The sequence below is a fragment of the Equus przewalskii genome, chromosome 6 (assembly GCF_037783145.1).
Source record: "Equus przewalskii isolate Varuska chromosome 6, EquPr2, whole genome shotgun sequence".
In the NCBI taxonomy this organism is placed as follows: Eukaryota; Metazoa; Chordata; class Mammalia; order Perissodactyla; family Equidae; genus Equus; species Equus przewalskii.
In genome coordinates this window covers 98,346,214-98,366,530 of record NC_091836.1, presented here as the reverse complement: position 1 = coordinate 98,366,530, position 20,317 = coordinate 98,346,214, and the positions used below count along the sequence as shown (strand labels likewise).

The 20,317-nt window shown below is 45.3% G+C and overlaps 1 long non-coding RNA gene across 1 annotated transcript in view; it reads right to left on the bottom strand.

Moving 5' to 3' along the window:
* Nucleotides 1-12,978: 12,978 nt before the first annotated feature.
* LOC139084235 (uncharacterized) overlaps nt 12,979-20,317 on the bottom strand; it is a 40,185-nt gene continuing 32,846 nt past the window's right edge. Inside the window, exon 2 of the long non-coding RNA XR_011541654.1 lies at nt 12,979-14,622. This is a non-coding gene — a long non-coding RNA (uncharacterized lncRNA). The remainder of the gene's footprint in view (nt 14,623-20,317) is intronic.

The following is a 20,317-nucleotide window of genomic DNA, read 5'->3' as shown; positions in this document are numbered from 1 at the left end:
ACTGGTGTGTCTTGGGCTGCAGAGGAATGGGGAGTCACTCGGGCCCACTTGGTTGGACTCTTGGGTCTGCCTCTCATAAGCCTTGTGTACCACAGGTCAGTATACAAACCTTAACCTGAGAGAGAGGAGGTGAGAGTATCTGCCTCACAGGACAGATGCAGAGATTGCGAACTCACATATGGAAAGCACTTAACACGGTACCCACCCAGAGCAGGCATTTATTAGTACCCGCCCCCATTTTGTGTGTGTGTCTTATGGGTGTGAATTTGGACACTCTCTTGAGCAAATGGAAAAAGGAAAACTCCTGTCTCCGTTATCACATCTTTTAGGCATTGAATAAAGTGTTTACCCACTTTCTCCTGGAAACTAAGAGTGTGATCTCCATATTCAAAGGTGAAATTTCTCCCACACGCGTATTTCTTTTCTAAACAGAAGACAAGTCCTCTTCAGCTCACACTGGCGTCGAGACTACCTGTTTTGCGCTCAGTCTTTCATTATTCACTAATATTATGAGCGGAAACACGGTGTGTGAGTAAGAGCCCTGAGGGCTGGGCGGGAGGCCGGCTCCGGCTCTGGCCGCCTGCGAGCGGGAGCTTGGGCAGGTTCTCGTGTTCTCTGAGCCTCCTGTCCCCACTCTGTAATGTGAGGTAATACCTCTCAGTGTCGATGGAGAATTAGATGAGATAACAGAAGCAAGAGCACTTAAATTCCACTGAGCAGGAGATCAATAAATGTTGTCGAATCCAAATCTCACAGCCGCTCCTAAGCAACAAATAGTCAGGATGTGACCTCGTGAAACTTCTTACATCCCTGAGGAGGGACAGCTGCTCTGAGGTCCAGCTCAGCCTTTTGTTCCTACAGTGATCGATTGCCTCTCCTCTTTCGTGTGCTGCCTTGAAAAATCACAGCGACCCTGACTTATAACCACGATAAGAAAACACAAGTGATACGGACACCAGTGGCTCTCCTGACGCGTTGCAGGGTTATTGAATGATTAGGCTGACCTGCGATCTTCTTCCTTTGTCAACTAGAGAACTCTGAAATGGTCAAGAGGGCCAGGGCAGCCAGCAGCCCAAGGGACTGAAGAGTAGAAGGAGCGACTGAGTTCATGGTGGTCCTAGGAGAGTCTCGGCAAGCAGAGAAGCGTCTCCCGACAGTCACTGTGACAGGTACGTTCGTTCCCAGTGGGAGTGATGGCCCTGTGGCTAGCACACCAGGACCCACTTGAGCAGGTACAGACTGTGTCTGGAGTTGGGGGCGGTGCAGTTACGGGAGGAAAGGGCCCAGATGATCAGGAAAGTTTGGGAGGACGGGGAGTTTAAAAGTCATAACTCAAAAACTAGGCTTTGAGACGAACTCTATATGACCCCACTTATAGGTGGAAGTTAACATATAGACATGGAGAACCAATCGGTGGTTACCAGGGAAAAGGGGGGTGGGGGGAGGGCACAAAGGGTGAAGTGGTGTACCCACAACATTACTAACAATCATGTACAACTGAAATCTCACAAGGTTGTAATCTATCACAATCTTAATAAAAAAATAAAAAATAAAAAATAAACTAGGCTTTGAGACTTTCTAATTAGTTTTTTCGTTCTTGTAACTTCTGTGAAGCTATTCCTCATGCCCCAGAATCAGGTACAAATCTCCAGACTCCAGGTTCTTAGGATGTTAGCTCGAGCATGGGCTTTGAGACTGATTTGTACCTGCAGCCCAGAGTGCTCCACCCCTCCTGGATGTTGAGGGCGTCTCGAGCCTCTCCATCTCCATTAGTGACAGCTCCGTTCTCTTACTCCGGGAACCAAAACCTTGGGGTCCCTGTTGTGTTTTGTTTGCTTTTCTCATACTCTAGCCAATGCTCTGGGAAATCCTATTGGCCATAACTTCGACATATATCCAAGCCAATTTGGTCCTTTTTAACTGGCCTATAGAGTTGTTCCATCGATATTTATTGAGTTGAATTAAACCCACATCTCAAACTAAAGCCAGGCTCTCCCACCTGTTAGCTGGGTGATAACTAGCAAGACACTTACCTGTCTGAGTGTGTGGAATACATGGGACTCTGCTCGGCCTACCATCGATTTCAACAAACATTTATTCTCTTTGCCTTCTCCCAATTCTAGTAATGGCAAAAAGCTTTCTGAAATGCTAGAAAAGTGACAGCCAAGTACAAGGATATTCTTTCTCTTCTCCTTCCCTCTCTATTTCACCTTTCATCCCCTTTTTATTCCTTGTCCTCATCATTGTTCTTGCTAAGGTTGCTGAAATAATGCATGGAAATAATAAATGGAAAGAATGGCAGACGGACTCTGAGCCAGCAGTTATAATTGTTGGAACCAGGAAAGGGAGTTGCTCACTTAGACATCAGCCCCGTACGCTGCTGATGGGAGAAGAGGCCGGGGGGGATACTGGAATCTGAAGAGTTTATAAAGGCGCAGACTTGACGAGTTTCTTGGTGCCGTTCTGGAGAACACAGGAAACGTATTCAGGAGCTGGACAGTATTCAAAAGAGGCATTTAAAGCAATTCACAAGATTAGGAGAAAGAATGTCTCTGTGAGCCCCCCACTACTCCCACCGACCCCAGCAAATTGTGTCTTCAGTCTGGAACAGTGACGAGGAGAAGGAATGTTAGACAGCAAACCGGTACATCACACTGCACACGTCAGGCTCGTGCTGTGCATATGAACAGTAACCTGTTCAGTCCTCATAGCTCTCCTAGAAGGTAGGTGCTATTATGCTCATTTTATAGATGAGGACACCAAGGCACAGAGAGGTTAAGTAATTTTCCCAAGGTCATTCAGCTGGTAAGTGGCAGAGCTGAGATTCACATCTCGGCAGGTACTGACGAAGAAATATGACTTAAGTCTCCAACAATTGTGTTGATCACGTGAATGTAGACTTGTTCATCAAACTCTAGACCTGCTGTGTAACCTGACGCTGGCTCCTGCTGACGGTCTCTGGTGGCCCAGCTGGCCTCGTCTTACCTGCCCGGTTGATACTGCTTCTGCAGCACGTGCCTACATTCTAGACTGGTTCTCCCTTTGTCCCCAGACCCTATCCACACATTTGTCCTTGCTGCCTTCCTCACATCCTTCTTAGCACGCTCCCCACTCCAAGCAGGGGCTCCACGTCCCAGTGGGAGTGTCTGCCTTTGGCACCAAGCGGCTTGGGAAACGCTCCAGGTTTCCTCTCCGCCTCCCTCCCGAACTCTCGGGCTTCGGACTGAGCTCTCTCCTTCCTGCCTCTCGCTTGTTCGGGCATCCTGCCTCTGGCCCAGAGCTTCCACCTCGACAACTTCCTGGCTTGTGGTTTGGTGCCACTGGCCGCTCTGTCTTGGCCAAGCTCTGCGCCATGCCCTGCAGCCTCGCAGACCATGCCTGCCCACCATAGCTCTAGCAGCCCAGGGGCAGGAACCGCCCTGAGCCACCTTGCCTCTTCCTCTATTGTCCAAATCCTGGGAGAGTCCTGTCAAGACTCAGCTCTTCAATGAGACCTTCCCCAAGGATGCCACCCGGGGTTTCATCCTTCTGCTTCTTGGTCATCCCCGTGTTTGTCATCCATTAGACCTGTGATTGACTGTCCCTTCAGCACTCTGCACAGTTGGTATTGTTCGACATCTATTTCTTCTTTTTTTTAAGATTTTGTTTTTCCTTTTTCTCCCCAAAGGCCCCCAGTACATAGTTGTGTATTTTTCGTTGTGGGTCCTTCTAGTTGTGGCACATGGGACACCCCCTCATCATGGCCTGATGAGCAGTGTCATGTCCGTGTCCAGGATCCGAACCAGTGAAATCCTAGGCCGCTGAAGTGGAGCGCGTGAACTTAACCACTTGGCCATGGGGCCGACCCTCCTCTTTTTTTTTTTCTTAAAGATTGGCACCTGAGCTAACATCTGTTGCCAATCTTCTTCTTCTTCTTCTTCTTTTTCTTCTCCCCAAAGCCCCCCAGTACATAGTTGTATATTCTAGTTGTGAGTACCTCTGGTTGTGCTATGTGGGATGCCGCCTCAGCATGGACTGATGAGCGGTGCCATGTCCATGCCCAGGATCCAAACCAGCAAAACCGCAGGCCGCCGAAGTGGAGCAAGCGAACTTAACCACTCAGCCACAGGGCTGGCCCCCCAATGTCTATTTCTTACCACATCACTCCAAGAAAATGGTATGTCCTCTAACCAAGGACTGTTTCACGTCCCCCATTTTTGTTCGTTTTCTCTTTCATGTGCTAATATTTTCCCAACAAACGCTTGCTGACTTGAAGATTCTAGACTAACCTGTGACGAGTGGATTAGTGAGAGGACCGTGAGGCTGTGTCGACATCTGCAGTGTGGTCCTTGCGAGGCTGGGTTTGGAGGCTGACAGGTGTGGATCCCTATCGCGGCTCTGCCAGTTTGTGCACCAGCTCTGCCTCCTGTGTTACCACCACCGCGTCTGGCCCCTCACCTGGAGTTGAGGGCTGTCGCGAGGGTTAGCCGAGAAAACAGACGGAAGTCCTTCAGAAGTGCTCAGTGAACAGTACCTATTCTTTTTCTTGTCCCTAAGTTTCAAAAGTTATATTAAGGGAACAATGAACCACTGGAATGCGTTCCCTGATGAACTTCTCTGATACTTCCTGGACCGTGAGCCTGTCCCAGGACAGCATTTTGCACAACCTTATGTTAAACTGGATTGTGGGGTTTTCAGCCCCTCGAAACTGTGGAATAAATGCTATTAAACACTCAGGAACGAGGGTTCTGGGGAGACTCTGAGAGGCTGGATGGAGAGGAAAGTGAAGACGTCTGATAATCTCCTGATTACCGGTTTCCCTCTGGCCTCTCCCCTTCCGCTCAAGTTTTGGAGGCTTGTCAGGAAAATGAAGGAAAGATCAAGAAAACCACTGATACACTTAGTTTACGTGCAGACGGGTATTTACAGATTCTTTCAAGTCTTCAGCATTTAAAACTTGAGTTTACTGTTCTTAGCAAAGCTTGGTTGGCTGATTCCTGTCACTCTGTTTTGACCTGTACAGTCTGCAGTCGCAGCTCGAGGCAAAGCCTTGTGTGGAAACCCTGCTGTTCCCTCAGCCTCTCAAGATGCGGTTCCTAGAGGCTGAGTCACAGCTGCCAGAGCTGCGCGCTAACTCCGACCTGTGAGTTCAAAGGTCGTCTCTCAATGTCTACACTTCTTCTTTATTTCATTAATTCACACACATTTATTGGGTTCCTGATATGTGTCAATTATGGAGATGGAAAGATCAATATGAGCTCTCCTCTCGAGAAGCTTACGTCTGCTTTGTCTACTTGCGTTATGCTCTACTGGATCATGATGATCGACTGCTACAGGCTATCTTGATTTCCAACGATGCATTTGAATACTAGCCTCATTAAAACACACTGAGGAAGTTTTTATTGGCTAAAGGGGTGTTTACAGGTGTGTGCATGTGTGTGCGTATGTGTATTTAATGCCCCAATAATTTTTGGTGCTTTAAACAATCTTTTAAAAAAAGTCCTCAAGTCCAACTTATGATCTGAAGATGTGTCTACTGGAGTCTCCTGTCACATTTTGTGTTGCCGTGTGGCAGGCCAGGTTATTAAAACGTCCTAGTTGTTTCCATAGTTTTGAAATGCAAAAGCCTTCTTATTCCCCTAAGTATTCTTTTGTAAAATTGACCTTTTTGTACTCAGAAAACTTGTAGAATGGATAAATGAACCCATAGGAAAATCTCAGTTCTCTTAGTCTCTCACATAACTAAAAACATTTTATCCAGCTATGTTATTTACTATTTTATGAATTTTAATGACTTTTTTGTTTGTTTTTTAGGTGATACATGTTATTGCAATTAATGACAATGAAATTTAGTTATGTTCTAAACTTTGTTTCTCTATTTGTGTTTCATGTTTTGTTGCATTGTATGCATGAACAGGTTTCTTAGCCTCAGCACTCTTGACATTTTGGGCTGGATAATTCTTTCCCATCATTGTAGGGTGTTAGTGGGATCCCCAGCAGCTAGATGCCAATAGCACTCCCATCCCGAAAGTTCTGACAACCAAAAACGGCTCCAGACATTGCCAAGTGTCCCCTGGGAGGCAAAATCACCCCCAACTGAGAGACCCCAGTCTAGGACTTCCAGAACATTCTATAATAATAGCTGTGATAAGACGTCCTGTGTTTGCTCTGGATTTTTCAGGGAATAGCACTGCTGGTGTTTTTCCATGAAGTATATCAGTTTAGCACAAGTAGTCTTCATGAAGTCAAAGAAAGAGAATTTTACTCTTACCCTAAAATAAATAAAATGTAAATTTGCAATGACTATTGATTGGTGATAATGTAGGATAAATTCCTTGTGGTCAAAAAGCCTTAATTAGTTCAGCGGACCCTCGGGAGTGTGCGTGCGTGTGGAGTGTGTGGGGACTGTTCTTGACTCCAGACGCCTGACTCAGAAGCAGAAGAGAACGTGTGCTGAGAGAGCACAGCCAAGGCTTTTGCACAGTGAAGGGAAGGAAACCAAACCCTGGATTATTGCTGTAATTGAGAAATGGTCCCTAGATGTTTTGAGTAGATGAGTTCTTTAGCCACTCCTTTCAAATGATAATTTATAGCTCTTTTTGTTTTTCTGAACTCATTTTATTAGGCTTCTGCTTTCAACATTTCAAACATAATAATGAAGTGGCTTCCAGTGGCCTTGAGGAGTCAGCTTCTGTGGCTGAGGTGATGATGGCAGACTTGGCAAGGAGCTGGGAGGTTATGTTCAAACCTCCAACAACAGACTGGAGTCGGGGCCACAGACAGACACGCAGGTGAGAGGAAGCATAAATTCCACGCCTCCGTGGCTCAGACTTCTGGCCTGGATGGGCCTCCCTTCGCGGGGGTTCAGAGGCCCCTAGGCTGGCGGATTTATGTTGGGAGAGCAGCGTAGTAGAAAGAGATTAAGAACCCTTTCAAAGGGTGTGCAAGGGGGCTGCTTCTGGATCTCAGCAGTCTGGACACAGGGCTCAGGCTGTGGGGACCTGGGCTGGTGCCAGCAGAGGGAGTAGGGCGGGCCTGAGGAATGAAGGTCACCGGCCAGTTGGGTGTTGTGATAATTATGTCCTTGTTTCCTGGAAGGGACTGGGGTCCTTGACTTTCCGTCTTCAAAGAGCACTGGCTCTGAAGTGGCACGTTCACACCTGCCCTCTGCAGTGAGTTCCGCCTTCCTGGCTGCAGACTCAACAGGACAACAACACGTCTGTGGACGTGTTCAAGGCCACACTCATAAGCCAGGCCTGGGAGCTCCTCTTCCACCCTTTCTTCCTGAATGAAAAGAAAGGTTAGTGTGCCCCATGAGACTTCAGCAACGAAACAAATTTAACGGTTTTGCTTAAACTCAGAGGCTTTACCGGTCAGGCCCTCTAAATTATCACCCCACCACCCCAATCCTCTCTCCCTCCAGTTCTGGCTTCTCCCAAAGGGACTGTCACGGACCAGAAGCCGCGTGATTGCTGGAGGTGTCAGTACACAGCACACCTGGAGTGGCCTTTCTTCTCCCCTCCCATTCTTCTCCAGAGAAGCTGCGCCAACGGCAGTTAAGTGTGAGCGTAGTTCTGCCCCTCGTATTTCCTGACAGCACTTAGGTTCCCACGAGAGCTTTATAGAGGAGAGAGAGGTATTTACTGTTTTTAATGGGACCCTGTTTGTCTCCTGGGTGCAGTGAATATGATCGAACAATGGGATATCCACTGACTAAACATATATTTGCTTCTCCCCCCAACTTTCCACTGATCATGTGAGCCCTCCCATCATCAAATGTGCAAATTTGAAACCATACTTTGATAAGTTCCACTTGTTAAAGATGAGATGGCTGGTTTCCAGCGTGTGAAACCTTCCCGAGAAGTAGACCAGGTGCCACGTGTGACTCGGGATCCTGCACTCGGATGCTCCTCTGTTGTTGCGTCAGCTCACAGACAGCCCTTCCTCCTCTGGGCAAAGGCAGGTGGTGGTCAGACCCAGGAATTAGCGAGAGGGAAGCACTGGGTGTTTTTCTAGCTAGTCCTCGTTCTGATCTTGACAGTGATAAATAGTGGTTCCAGTTGCAAAATGTTCCCTAACTCTTTTTCACTTTTGCTCCGAGATCGTGGAAATATACACTGTTCTGTTGATGAATCCCCAATTTAGTGACATATAAGTAACTAGAATCTTCCCCCTAAGAAACGTGCAGACTCTCCCCCTCCCCCATCTCTCTCCCTCCACCTTCCCTCCCTCTCCTCTCCCTTTCTCTTTCTCTCTCCGTTGTTCTGAGAGTTTTCCACTTCCTAAATTCACAGGAATGACACCAGGGGGACAGAAGCTCCGTCCTCCACAGTCAGCTCCGACCTGTCCCTGGGGACCCTGGATTCCAAGCTCTGGCCTGTGATTTAATAACGAGACCCGTGGGGCGGCCCAGGTGCTGTCTCTCATACCCTCGCCGATTGCCAGGGGAACGTTTAGTCTGTTGACTTTATTCAGTTATGCTAGTCTGGCAAACATGCCCGGAGCTGTAAATTATTGAGAAGTTTAATTTATTTGGTGTAGAAGGAATTTTCTTTTACCTTCGTTATCAAATAGCAGAAGATGAAAAACCGCTTTGTTTGCAAATCATAAAAACTTTAACAGACTTGTGCTGTAAAGAGTAAAAGAGACTTCCCTGAACTTAGAGGATAACAGGGGTCACCACACCACCCCAAGATGAAAGTTATGGTACATACCCGTTCAGATTGGGAGCGAAATGTGGAACTACTGCCTCCCGTTGGTGGTAACAGACAACCCCTCTGAAGGGAGCACTAGGCAAACCGGGGACGAGGCCAGCAGGGCCTTTGTCTCGATCCCTCTTCCCGTGATGATCGATGACTTCCCAGTCACCCAGGAGAGGGAGACATTTGAAATTGTAGGAAATATGATATAACCTAAACCCCCTTAGTATATAAAATTACTACCTAATAGTGAACATGTCACTGCTTTTAAATTCTTTGATCTTGTACTTAGTACATGTTTCATTGAAATAGAAACAACAAAAACAAATTATCTCACAGAACAGCCACTGTCACCTCAGACTACAGCCCCTCCCCTCCAACTGGCTCATTCACTCTCTTGATGAAAAAGGGTTGATCTGATGCAAAAATAACCATCATCTACAGCAATGCAAAAATATAAACAACAGAAGCACAGAAATTCTTTGTAAAATTTTTCTCTTATAATTCCCTTGTTTTAAATGTACTTCTGGAATCAGGTGACACCATTGAGCTTTTGTTTATCATCTCCAAGTATTTTAAAAATTTGCCTTTATCCATGGGCAGCAACACCGTTTCAGCTAAGAATGCTGGTTCTGCAATCCAGCTGTCTGGGTTTGAATTCTTGACTGTGTCATTAGCTGTGTGATATTGGATAAGGTATTTAATGTCTCTGTTCCTCAGTTTTCTCATCTGTAAAATAGGGATATTATCTTCCTCATAGGGTTCTTGTGTGAACAAGTACAAAAAATAGCACCTGGCACATAATAAGTGCTCAATAAATGTTAAATTATTGCTATGAATCATTTACTATGTATTTTGGATTCATTTCCTCATTTTCTTACAATAAACAATTATTATAATTGTTATTATTCCCATTTTACTGAAGAGGAAATTTACTCCTGGACCCAGAGTTAGAAGTAAGCGGAGCCCGGGGTCTGTAAGTTTCGGGGGCAGGTCTGGATCCCCCAGCCCCTGAGACGGGAGGTCTACTGGGTAGTGCTCAGGGGACATCAGGGGAGACGCCGCCAGAGCCCTGGACTGTCAGGACACGTTGGAGTTGGCCCCCCCGGGGCCAGGGCTGACCCTTCCATGGAATCGGCAGCCCTGGGTGGCACAGCAGCTCTCTTCAGCCACAGGCTCTCTCCAGAGAGGGTCTCCCCTGAAGAACCATCAGCAGCCCTCAGGCCCCACAGCCGAGGCACAAGCCCTTGAGGAGGGTCCGGCAGTGTCTCACAGGGTCGGCACCTCTCTGCAGCTCCGGAGGGCGTCCGAGGTCGTCTCGTGCATCATGGTGGCTGTGACCTCTGCCTCTTTTGCCCAGACTCTCTCAGACCCTGTTCATGTCAGGGAGTCCCAGAAGCACATGGACTGTTTCTGTGAACCCCGGAGGGTCTGGCCGCCACGGTTTATGTTCTCTTCATAGCTGGCTGTTAGACTGATCCTTTAAACATCCTTAAGTGGCCCAGGTTTTAAAAATCCAGTCTCTCTAGCAAGTGCTTTTCGTGGTGTTTATGTCTTGATCCAGAGGCCAGAACGACAGGACTTTGAAACCAGACAGAGCCGGAGAGACTCGGCCCCTTCAGTTGGGCTGGGGTGGAGGGAGTGATCCAGTCAAGGTCACACAGCAAGTTAACAGTTACACACAATGGGATTGGGACCGTCCGCACGAAAACTGATACCTCAGGGAGAGCCTAGCTGTTTGCCAACTGCAAAGAAATTATAAAAACAAATTCTTGGCTGAAAACTTGAAAGGATAGGTTTGGAATGTTATCTTAATGCACATTACAATCTTGAAGTTTCTTGTCATATCCTAGATAAAGTACTGTGTTTATACTTTATTCATTTCCATGCAAAATGGCTTCTAAAATTAAATGCCAAGAATTCTCACTGACACGGTGTGGTTCACATTTCTTTGCTTACATTTTGTTTCGTTTCTGACAATACAGTATTTTATGATTAAGACACTCTTCTCCTCCTGGCACTATAGTTTTTCCCCATATAACGATACAATTACATAAATACTGTATGGTGTTGGAAATCTTTAAAGAATCCATTTCACATTTGAGAGTAAAGTCTTATCTTTAAAATTACTTTCAGAAAACACATGAGACACACGGAGCTGTCAGCTTTAAACAGTACCCCAACTTTATGTTAACACCATCTAAAGTGCAGTACTCTCCGGCACAGAGATACATCTATAACCACAAAGATTAGTGCTCAGCCAAAAAAAAAGCTTTTAATTTTTCATTACCTCCTCAGTGTACTACCTGGCTGGAGTTAGACATTTAAAAATCCCATATGATTGTTGAGCTCCTCAGAGAAGTTAACCCTCAAATTTCCAGCAGAAAACCTACCGGACAATATTTGACCATTAAGAGTAGCATTGGAGTCCAGAGCACGGACTTGGGATCCACACTGCCAGGGCTCAAAGCCCAGCTTCAACAGCTGAGTGATTCGGGAAAGTTACTGAGCCTCCATAAAATGGGAATAGTAGGGGCCAGCCCGGTGGCACAGTGATTAAGTGCACATGTTCCGCTTCGTTGGTCCAGGGTTTGTGGGTTTGAATCCTGGATGCCAACATGGCACCACTTGGCAGGCCATGTTATGGCAGGTGTCCCACATATAAAGTAGAGGAAGATGGGCAGGGATGTGTGCTCAGGGCCAGTCTTCCCCAGCAAAAAGAGGAGGATTGACGGGGGCTGGCCCCGTGGCCGAGTGGTTAAGTTCGCGTGCTCCGCTGCAGGCGGCCCAGTGTTTTGTTGGTTCGAATCCTGGGCGCGGACATGGCACTGCTCATCAGACTACACTGAGGCAGCGTCCTACATGCCACAACAAAGAATATACAACTATGTACCGGGGGGCTTTGGGGAGAAAAAGGGGAAAAAATAAAATCTTTAAAAAAAAAAAAAAGAGGAGGATTGGCAGCAGATATTAGCTCAGGGCTGATCTTCCTCAAAAAAAAAAAAAAATGGGAATAGTATTAGTACTTGGCTCGTATAGTTGTTGTAAGGATTAAATGAGACAATATGTGTAAAGTGCTTAGAACAGCATCTACATACAGGAGTGCCCAGCCGATGCTCCATCATTAGAATCCACTTTTTAAACTGCAGAGGACTGAACCTTTACAAAGAAAGTTAAAGATGAAAATTTAAAAACTAGATACACATAAGTGATCATGTTAAATTTGAATTCTGACAATAGAACTCTTATGTGAAATAGAATCATAAACCTATATAGACTAAAAGCTTAGATTCTAAAAGTTTATTCCACAACCTGATACACGTAATAAATGAGACTGTAAATTCCCAGTTTTTAAATAGAAGAAATTTGATTCCAGAAAGCCAAGAACAGTGTTCCACTCGTGAGCTCTAGAAAGTCGTTCTCAGCTAGCAGCTCCATGAAGGCGGTGACAGTGCCTTGCTCATCATGATATGCCCAGCATTGTGCACACTGCCACGTGGTAGGAATTTCATACATGTGGAATGACTGACTGATTGACTACAAGAGGCAATGCTCTTTAACTCACAGAACTTTAGAGTTAGAATGGGTTGCCTGCTCATGACGTCATAAACAAGGAACCTGAGGATAAACAACTTAAAACTAATTATGTGATTAGCTGTTAATAGAATCAAGATCCAAGATGTTGACTCCAGGGCTTGGACACTCAAATAAGTCATGCCTTCAGTAGTATTTTTCTAAAATGATGTCTTAGAAACACCATTCTCTTGGGATACACATGGAGTAAAGGATGGAAGGAGTTGTTCTCCGGTCAACGAATTTTGGGAAATGCTGAGTTAAACAAATTAAACTGTGGGTCTCCAAGAGGGAGAAAATAGTACCATTTGCAGTATTTCTGAAGCAGGTTTGACCATAAAACTCCTTTTGAAGGGAGCATCTTTTGGAACTGATGGTCTATGAAATGCATGGGAGAAGACTGACCAGTAGGCTTCAACAAATACTTATTAAGCACCTACTACATGCACTTATCATGATAAGAACCATACAAAAAGTTAAGGTGAGTTAGACCCCACAGTGCTCCTGGGGCCCTTCATGAGAGAGGGTAAGAACAGTGGTGGGGGTGGGAGGGCATTAGGAAAAAGCACATGTAACTTCAGTCTACGTCTAAATTTGAGAAGTGTCATGAGAAAGGCTTAGATGACATGCAACCAAGATTCAAAGGTTAGAGTCCCATTGAAGAAATAGCATTTGAGATGACTCTTGAAGGATGGATGTGACTTCCTCTAGGAAAGGTCTGCTAGGGTTTGATTATCTGAAAATATCTTTATTTTACTATCATTCATGAAATACAGCTTTTTTGGATATGCAATGGACAGTTATTTCCCGCGAACACTTTGAATAATTATTCCACTGTCTCCTTACAGCCACTGTTGCCCTTGGTAAGTCTGCCGACAGTCTAATTGTCAGTCCTTTGTAGGTTAGCTTTCTTCTCTCTCAGCCTGCTTTTAAAATTTTCCCATTGTCTTTGGTGTTTTCTAGTTTTCCTATAACATGTCTAAGGGATAAACTGCCTTTTAATTCATCCTGCTGGGCTATGCTGTATTTCCCAAATCTGTGGACTTAGGTCTTTTCACCAGCTCTGAAAAATTCTCAGCTACTATTGCTTCAAATATTATGTCTCTTCCTCTCTCTCAATCCTCTCCTTCCAAAACTCCAGTTAAATGGGCATCAGAATTCCTCGCTCTAGCTTCCACATCTTTAACCTTCTCTTTCATATTTTCCATTTCCCTTTTTCCTGTGATACATTCTGAACATTTTTTTCAGATATTTCTTCAATTCACTTTCAGATATTTAATATGTTCATTAAATGTCCACTTCCAACCATTTTACTTTCATTTTAGGAGTTCTTTCTAAATTCTTTTTCAAATTTACCTGGTTATTCCTGAGGGTCCTTTGATATACTGATCCTGATTTCTTTAAATGGGTCATATGCAGCCATTCTACGTTAGAAAGGCCCCAAAATGTGGTGGTGAAGAGCACAGACTCTAGAGTCAAAGTTGCAGCTCCACCACGTAAGAAGTGTAGACCTGGGACAAATTAACCTCTCAGTGGCTCAGCTTTTTCATTTATAAAATGGGAATACTAATAGTACTTCCTTCAAAGAGTTGCTATAAGGATTAAATAAGTTAAAGTTTGAAATAAATCTTTACACTACCTAGCACTTAATAATTGCTCTATGCACTTTTGTAAATAAAAACATTGTGTATCTGAGAATTCCCATATCCTAAGGTCTTGAGGTCTAAACTGGATGTTTGTTTTTCCACTGACTCTCTCAGTGTCTTGCCCCCTTCTGTGCTCCGTGGTCTTGGATTAGTGGCCACCCTACTGTGAGATTTTGTATCCGCTTCTGTTAGGAGGCAGAGGGAAACCCACCTGAGAGGCTTTTCCCTCTCGGAGTGTCCTGGCCTAATGCAGAAGTCTCAGAACCTTGGTGTCCCCACCTTCTGATGCGATGGAGCTTCACACAGGGCTAATAAGGCACTGGCCCTTAGGACAACCCAATTTTCTTATCTTCTTAGTACTCTTGGCTCCAAGTTGTGGTTTTAGTTCACTTTTTGGGAGAAGGGCTATCCCTAGACAATTTCCTTCAACTTACAAGCCAAGTCGTGCATTTACAAAGTGATCCAGTTCTTCTGTAGTTGGAAGGCCTTCAAAGTATCTAGTTATCTATACTGCCAGGAGCTCCCTCCTGCTTTGTATCAGTCAGAATGGGTTATTTTATGCTGCAGCAACAAACAACCCACAAACCTCAGTGGCTTAGAATAGTAAAGGTTGATTTCCCACTTGTGTTACATGCCCATCTCAGGTCATTAGGGCCTCTGCACCATCTGGTACTGACTCTGGGACTCAGGCTGATGGAGTGTTGACCATCTGAACATCATCAGTCCTGTAAAAGGGGAGAGAAAAAACGGTGAATAATACTATGGCTGTTAAAGACTTCCATCTGGAAGCAACATACATCATTTCCACTCACTTTTAATTGAGCAAAGCAAGTCATAGGGCCATGCCTAACTCTAAGGAAGTGCTTAGGAAGGACTGGAAACATAAGTGAGCATTACTCACAATTACTACACGCTTTTTCACCTAACATTATAAACTTCTTTATGTTCTTATATAGATTTGGTAACCACATATTTTTTTAAAATTTATTGTGAAAATCTCAAACATAAAAAATGTAAAGAGAATGGTATAATAATATAATCAAGACCTATAAATATAATTTTAAATGTCTGCATAATAGTCCAGATGGGGGATGTTCAAACAAATTTTATCATGAAATATTTCAAACATACTAAATTTGAAATTATGAAAGCTTTTTGTTGTAAAGGTAACATATTTATATTTAAATATTAGAATTTCATTTAAAAATCATAGTAATATATTTCATTAAAAATTTTTAAATACAGAAAAAATAAAGAATGACTAGAATTTTAATAGATGTGCAATCCAAATGGAAGAGAAAGTAACAGCAAAAATAGTGAGGTAGGGGCCAACCCCGTGGCCAAGTGGTTAAGTTTGCATGTTCCGCTTTGGTGGCCCAGGGTTTCACCAGTTCAGATCCTGGGCACGGACATGGCACCACTCATCAGGCCATGCTGAGGCAGCATCCCACATGCCACAACTAGAAGGACCCACAACTAAAATGTGCAACTATGCACCAGGGGTATTTGGGGAGAAAAAGTAGAAAAAAAAAAGAAAAAGAAGATTGGCAACAGTTGTTAGCTCAGGTACCAATCTTTAAAAAAAAAAAAATGAGGTCTGAAAGTACAGGGAATGTTTGTAGAAAAGCAGGTAGCTCTGCTTTGCTGGGACATAGGGTCCTAATGGGAACTGGGAACAGAAAGTTAAATGGAAAACTTGTCATGGAGCGCTCTGAATGCCAGGCTGGAACTTCATTCAGGAGGGAATGGAAAACCATTGGAAATTTTTCAGTAGAAAAATAACATAAATTTAATCTAGCCTTTATTGAGTACCAGATACAGTGTTAGACACTGAGATACAGAAATGGACAAAATGTAGTCCTCATCACCTAGTAGCATGATTGAAAATGTACCTGGGAACACTGATCTAGACCATAGTAGGAAAGACCAGACAGCAATGCAGAGAAACCAACTTAGAGGCTACTGCAACAGTCCAGGCAAGAGCTCAGGAGGGCCAGAACAGAGGACTAGCAGGGGGCTAGAAAGGAAGGAGTGGACTGAGAGGTCTCATGGAGCTTGGGTTTGTAGAATGTTTTAATTACTCAGATATGGGGAGCAAAGGAAAGGAAAGACCCAAGATACTGAAGATCATATCATGAAGGACAGGGAGAATAATAGCATCGATAGAAATAGAAACACCAGGAAGAGGCTTGGTTTGGGGAAAAGATGATAACTTTGGTTGTATACACATTGAATTTGAGATTCCATGAGTACATCCTGGTGGAAGTATCCAGCAGGAAACCGGATGTATGAAAAACAGAACTCGAGGGAAAAGTCAGAAATCAGCTTTTGGCACAGCAGTAATGGTTTATATCCTTTGCAGAAGACAGATTGCTGAAGGAAAGGAGGCTGCAAAATCCTCTTTTAAAAATTTCTGGATGAACATGTGGAAATCACAGGATTGTCCCTAAAAGAGAGTGAAGCACAAGAGGATCCCCCACTCCAGGTCCTGTCCCGTCATGTGGATGCAGGTCCATCCTCACAGGCCCATTCCTTTGTGTCTCAGAGGCTTTTAGTCTCCAGTGTCCTCAGTTACAATCAGATGCCCCCAAACAATCCTTAGGGCTTGATCAGAAAATACCTTCCCTAGCATGGGCTTGTTAGGACTTTCCTGCCAGCTGACAGAGGGGGACCGAGAGGGCATCAGGGTGGACAATGCAGGGGTGAGGACCACTCAGGAGAAGAGGAAGAGCCAGCAGGACGCAGAATCCAGGTGAGGTGGTAAGAGACAGAACCACTGAGGCCTGAAGGGTGTCCTGAGGCTGGGCTGTGGGACACAGGCTCACACATGCACACGTTTACACACGTGTTTACCAAAGGTACAGAGTGGGAACATGGTATCAAAGTTGAGCACGGACGAGTCAGCACTGTCACCTGGTCTGACCATTACGATGCTCACACGGCAGGCCGGTTGACTGAAATACTAAATTGGTTCTCGCCCTGAATTTCACACAGGCTTCCAGGCTTTGTAACGCTTTGCCCGGAAAATGCGGGCAGGGCAGAAAATCGGGTGCAGCCTCTCCTGGTAAAAGTTTTGCACCTTGGTACTCAATACCACTGAACACTGAAAAATGGTTAAAACAGTAAATTGTGCGTTATGTGTATTTTGCCACAATTTTTTAAAACTGGATTGAATTAAATACAAAATAATTTTGTTCTGAGTATTCTAATATATGTGTGTTATAACAAGAAATAAACATAGTACTTATTGTCTTAAAGAGAAGCTTTGCACCTTGAGGGACCTTGAAGGGTGTCGGGAGAGGAACAGCCTGGGGGACGCCTTTGAGCAGCGAGGCGTCTAGGAGGGAGATTCCCCTCAGGAAAGAGTGTCGAATCATCCGACAGGGCTCTGCCCCGAGTCTCGGCAGTGCCTGGGTGGCAGCAGCGGTGGTGGGGGCTGCATGTGCTCCCAGGAGCGCGAGCCCAGCCTCCCGAGGGGTCCCTCTGACCAGGCGAGGAGCAGAGGCGCCGGCTCAGCCTGCAGCGGACACAGGGATTTGGCCTCTCTGTCCACCTACCTACCAGCTCCTGGAGCAGAGCTGGCACGCGGCAGGAGTCCAACAAATGTTTGTTAAATAAATGAATGATCACGATGAGGCGGGGCCTTGGCGTTGCATCAGACCTCTGACTTCTGCACATGCCACGAGTGGGACAGAGGCCGGGGGATGGTGACCCTTCTCACGAGCCTGGCAGCACGGGGACTGGGAGTCAGAATTAGATTGACTCCAGGAAAATAATAGCAACATCTTGCACAGCTGATAGACAGCTTTTTTTAACTGACCATTTCCTTGCGTTATTTATAAAATGTTACGTAACATATTATGTTTGCAAATAAGGGGTAGATACTTATTTACCAGGATAAAGAGCAGGGTAAGAGCTGTGGTTCTCAGAGTAGAGGCACTTTCCTCCTTGAGATCCCTAAAGAATTAGACACTCTCCCCAGGGAAGCCTTGAGTGTGAGCTGGGTCTGGGGTAGAGCAACTCCACCCTACTCACCTTACCTGGGCTCTGAGGCCTCTGGCTGCAGCAGAGAGGGCTGGAGGGCCGGTGCGGGGGCCTGGGCTCCAATCTGAGCTTTGCCACCACCTGGTCTCAGGCAAGTGCTTCAGCCTGTTTTGCAAAACAAGGGCTTGGGTCTGATGGTCCCTAGGATAGGGCTGGGGCTTAGCCTGTACACAGGGGGTCTGGCTGTCCTCAGTGTCTGCAGACTGCGTCATCTCTGACTGGTCAGGTATCTACTATACGATGGTTCGATTTTTTACTATTATCTACTATTTACTATTTTTTACTATTATTTACTATTAGTACTCTCAGGTCCCTTCCAGGTGAGCACAAGTCTCCTGCAGGTCTGCAGAGACAGAGGTAATTTGGCTTTCCAGAAACAGAAGAGTCACAGGAACTCATCCAAAGCACAACTTACCCTGATTATAAGAATTAGTCCTGAGGACTCCAGGAGCACTGCTCTGTGCCATATAAAGCTGACTTCTTATCCCTGGCTCTGTGCTGCAAGCTTCCTTTTTTAACCTCCTCTAAGTCTTTTCTCCACTTACTGCAAAGTAATGTTTTCTCTGGCTTCAAAATATGCGGACACCTTCCCCCTCGATGTGGAAAATAAGAAGAGGCTTGGACGAGGGCACCAACATCCTCTCCAGTGCCCACTGTTGTCCTTGGTGAACGTGACCCAGAGAGAAGGCGCTGCGCTGAGACACAGCCAGGTGGGCAAGGGTGGTTGTGTTCTCCCATCCCTCCACCCTCTTCCTCCACCTGGAAACATCCAGCCACTGCAGTTCTCTTTTGGAAAGTGTCTCAGATGCAAATGAGGTTATAAGGACGTGAGGTTGAGGAGGGTGACACCGAATGTTGAAAGTGTTTCCTGATAGTGATTCTAAGGGGTTCCACCCTATCAACAATAAACGCCCTTTACATAAATTAGCTTGAGAGACTCTGTTCCTTTGCCACCGACAATCCTTATCAGTCAGGGTTCTCCAGAGAAGCAGAACCAAGAGGATGTGTGTATGTATACACGTGGAAAAAGAGATTTTTAAGGAATTGGCTCACACGATTGTGGAGGCTGGCAAACCCAAAATCTGCAGGGGTGGCACAGGCTGGAGACACAGGGAAGAGGTGCAGTTTGAGTCCAAGGCAGTCTCCTCTTCCTCAGGGGAGCTCAGTCTTTTTCTCATTATGGCCTTCAACTGATTGGCTGAGGCCCACCCACACTATGAAGGGTAATCTGCTTTACTTATTTGTGTCAGTCTCAACTAAAAAACGTCTTCACAGAAACATCTGGAATAATGTCGGCCAATGTCTGGGGCCTGTGGCCCAGCCACGTTGACAGAAAATTAACCATCACAGCCCTTATCTCTGATTCTTAGCGGTGGCTGCCTTAAGGACTGTGTTGCAAATGACTCTGAAGCCAAATCCAGACTCAACAGGAAAGAACAGCCTCATGAACTAGCAGGGTCTGCAGGAAAGAACAGCCTCATGAATGAGTAATGTCTGCAGGAAAGAACAGCCTCGTGAACTAGCAGGGTCTGCAGGAAAGAACAGCTTCATAGACTAGTAATGTCTGTTCTGAGCACAGAAGGGAGGAGAGCAGCCTGTGTCATGTATTTGCTATTCCTACAATAGAAGTCTAGTTTAGTGTTTATTAAATGAGTGAAGAAGTGACAAATTTTGCCCATTTTGCCATTAAACCTAGGACTAGCCTTGATTCAAGTGGTGTTCAAACTAAACTGTCTGATATCACCCAGGCAGGCAGAGCAAATTCTCATGTGCCCCTGCACACGTGCGCAGGAATGCTCCCGCAGCTTCATTAGCAACATACGTGAACCAGAAATAACCCAAATGTCCATCAACAGTATGTGTAACAGTTCGGTAAATAAAAAATATTGTGCCACAACAACGATGAACTACAGCTACCTACAACACGGACATATCTCACAAACCTAAGATGGAGTGAAAGAAGCCAGACACAGAACAAGGCATTAATTCCATTTATATTGTCAAACACATAAAATTAAACTATATTCTAAGTAGATGCAAACTTAGGTGTTCCTAATTGTTTAAAAAAGCAAAGAAGTGATTCTCAAAAAGCCATGACAGCGATCATCTTAGGAGCGTGAGAGAGGCCGTGGGGGGAGTTGGCAACATCATCCTTGTTGACCTGGGTGTCAACTTTAAAACAACTTGTTAAACTGCTTTTTTCTGTATGAGTGTTAAACGTCGCAATCAAAAAGACTCAAGATTTTCCTAAGGTCTCCTTATGCTAGTCCCTGAAAAAGCAGACACGAAGGGGACCCCACAGACGGCTGATGCGATGCCCTGGGCAAAGAGGCCAGCACTTCGCTCCCAGCCTTTTTCCCCACGAGATCTGCTGTG